Below are 3,434 nucleotides of genomic sequence, written 5' to 3'. Positions count from 1 at the left end.
GAACATTTCTTTAGTCTGCCCTAAAGTAATCCTGAAAAATCTTTTCTCCTTAACAGACCACAAGAGCCTACAATATATCATACAAGGCAACTCTCTGAGTACTGCACTCATCAGCTCTCTGTTCAAGGAGATGGAAAGTGAAAAGCTTTCAGCACCTAAAGAGACTAAGTATTTAGCTGATATCGAATCATACTAAGATCCTTCTTTCTTTAAAGGCTAAAGAACAACTCCAGAGTTTTGTTAAAAACACAGGGTTCTGACTGAGAAAAGCAATTACCCTATTTAACTGGAAGGTCCAGCATATTAAGATGTAGGAAGAAAAATAGGGTTACAGGCCAGATAAATTATCTGTTGAAGTTCAATACAGTTCATCCAGTTATTGAACAATCCCTTAAAGAAAATCTGAATTAATTTACTCCTAGTCAGAGAAGAAATAAATCAGCAACCTTCATAAATTATTATAGCCTGTATGCTCTGAGTAGCATCCCCTGCAAGCATCTCCTCTATATAACTCAATGCTTCAGGAAGCTATTAATGTGCTGACCTGCAAAAACCTTAACAAGCCTCACCTGAGTCCTCGTCCACACCCTGCTCAAGGGACCCATTTAAGCTCAGCTCCAAGCCGTGAGTCCTTATTCAAACCTTGTAGCTCCATCTGTCTGCTGGGTGGTGGTTGTGCTGTCTGTACCTCGTTGTGGACCCTGACTTGCCTGCTGGCTTCCTAACTCATCTCAGAGCTGTCTCTTTTTATTGTAGGTGTGCCTCAATGTGGTTGCTGTTGCTAAACTGGACCCTGAGGTGTGTTCCCAGCCTCAGGTCTGCCTTGCTGCAGTAGATGCCTCCTCTCCCAGCTTAGGGGACTGGGTTGGGGGGGTGGACCCTGGCTGGGGAGGCACTGCCTTGCTGTATGGGTTCTTGCACTCATCCTCCTGCTCTTGAGGAGAGAGCTGGCCCTTGCTGTGCCCTGCCAGCCTGTGGTGCTGACTGCTAAAATAAAGGCAAGGGTAGGTGCCAAATGGCTTTAGGAGGTTTGAGTCAAAGGCAATCCTTATCTGAAAAAGCCCAATTCTATTCCAGGGCTATATTTACATTCTGAACTGGTGTCTAGAAAAAACCTTTGTATTGAGTATAACCTTCTTGTCCAAAAGAGTCAAAGTCAAAAGTGTCAGAGTATAGATTTTTAAATATATTTAGAGTATTTAATCAAAAGATTCTCAGAATAGCAGAGGAGTTTTTCAAAAAAGGATGAACACTGTGGGTAATGAACTAATTCTGTGTTGTCATTGATAAAAAACTTCTGTAAGATTAAAGCACTGGGGTTTTATTTTACGAGAAATTCCTAAATCTTAAGGAAGTTGGATGTTATAAGTATAAAACTCAGTGATTCAAGAAAAATCAGTGTTTTACAAAATGCCACAGTTACACCAGAATAAAACAAATAATTCAAAAGCTGTTTGCTCTCCTGAAGAATATAAGATTTCAGTTACAAAACTGTAGGGTTAAATAGGGAATAGCCTTTGTGAACAGGTGAAGCTCAGCTCTCTGGGATTTTTAAATCCTGCAGAGCATCAGCATCTCTGTCATTGTTGGAGGTGGTACTAATGCCATCTGTGTTCAGCCCCTTGGCCTGTATGTTTTCTGCAGCACCATTTTTCTGCTGAAGACTTAATTTCTGACCTGTCGCTCTTTTTCCTGAGAGTAGTGGCATCAGGAAAGCATTGAAATGCTTTCTAGGTTTGACTTTAGATGGATCACTGCTCTGGCTCTGACATGAGGTCTGGGCTACAACCTGTACTCAGATCAGTGCTTTCAGCATGAGTCCATTGTAAGCACTCTGTCTTGGCCATGGAAGAGATTAATTGGGATGTCTGAAGTGAAATTAAACCAAAAAGTGACATCCGTTGGAACTAAATTCAATGTGTGTAGGTAAAGTCTATAATAATGACACTTCTCTTGCTGCTCTAAGAAATGTGTGATGAAGTCTCAATTGTCCAAGTGTGTTTGTACATGTTTACTACAGACCCACAGAGCAGTCTCTCCAATTAGCCTCTGAAGGATCGCTGCCTTAATGTGGCCTGGCTATTTAAAGCTGTGCTGTAAACAAAGCTCAGGTAACAGCCCCAATCGTGAGAGGTCTGTGCCCTCCAAAATGGTGATGTGTCACAGAAAAAGTCAGAACCCAGCTGAACCTCCACTGATGATTTTAAATCATGATTTCTTAATTGGTAAATTATATTTAGATGCATTACAGAACCAATCTTTGAGTTAAGACATTATTTTTTCATGCTAAACCAGTCCAATGCTGTGCTAGACAATTCCCAGTAAAGAAAAATATGAAAATAATAAAATAATCTGAATTTGCTATAGCTTGTTACTATGTGATAGTAAGGTTCCAAAATATGCTTGTTTTGAAGAATTATTTTATAGTTTAAAACTGAGCTAATTATATCTGTATAATGAAGCAAGTATTCATTTCACCCTAAACAAATTTAAAACACTGAACTTTGTCTTTACCTTTTAAATATTTATTGCCTCTGTGTTTTTTAATTATATCTCACATGTATGACCTGAAGGCTGCTCTGTCAGGTGACATAAAGCTTCTGGGTGACCATTTTTTTAACTATGTAGCAGAACTGGATTTGATCTCATAATTTAAAAATTACTCCCCTGCAGTCCTTGGAGTTAAGCCAGAAATGACTTCTGGCTCATGCAGTATAAGATTTTAAAATTTTTAATATTATTATGAAGAGTTTCCTTACAGAAAAAGAGCTACAGTATATAGAGCAGACACCAAATGATGCAATTCAGCTGACTTACCTTTTAGTAGTCTATTAAAAAAATATATCAAGTCTGCTTCTAGTCTCTGAGGTTTTGTGATATTTATAGCACTTCATCTAAGTGAATAGTATTGATGTAATTTAAATATTTATTGCACATGTATGGATATAATACTAATTAAAAGCTTTTGTTCTAGAAAGTTAAATGCATATATTTTTCTGATGCTTTTGGTGGTCTGATACTAATCAGTGTTAAGATAAAAAAGCCTTATAGCACTAAAAACAATATAAATGTTACAGAATTTTAAAGAAAGCATTTAAAATAAGGTATCTTGGGCAAAGATATTTCTTGACTTCGATGTCCTTTGCAACTCTGTAGTTCCTTCAAGCAACGTAAAAACCTGCAAAATGATGATCTATTCAAGACTCCTTTTTAACAAATAGGGACTCTGTAAATGATACAGCTCCAAAACCTGCCACAGAAGACCATTTGTAAAAGAAATTATAGTTATGGTAGTGCCTGCTTCCAAGTAATCGGCAAGACTCATTTTCTGGTTAATGTAAATGAAGCAATTCTCTGGATTTGTGATCACTGTCTCAGATGTCACTGCAGGAGGTTAATTAGACATAACTAGTGTCTGTATCTTTCAAAGAGCA

The sequence above is a fragment of the Manacus candei genome, unplaced genomic scaffold (assembly GCF_025592945.1).
Source record: "Manacus candei isolate 608988 ecotype Guabito, Panama unplaced genomic scaffold, ASM2559294v1 h1tg000005l, whole genome shotgun sequence".
Classification (NCBI taxonomy): domain Eukaryota; kingdom Metazoa; phylum Chordata; class Aves; order Passeriformes; family Pipridae; genus Manacus; species Manacus candei.
Note: the sequence above shows the minus strand (reverse complement) of the source record.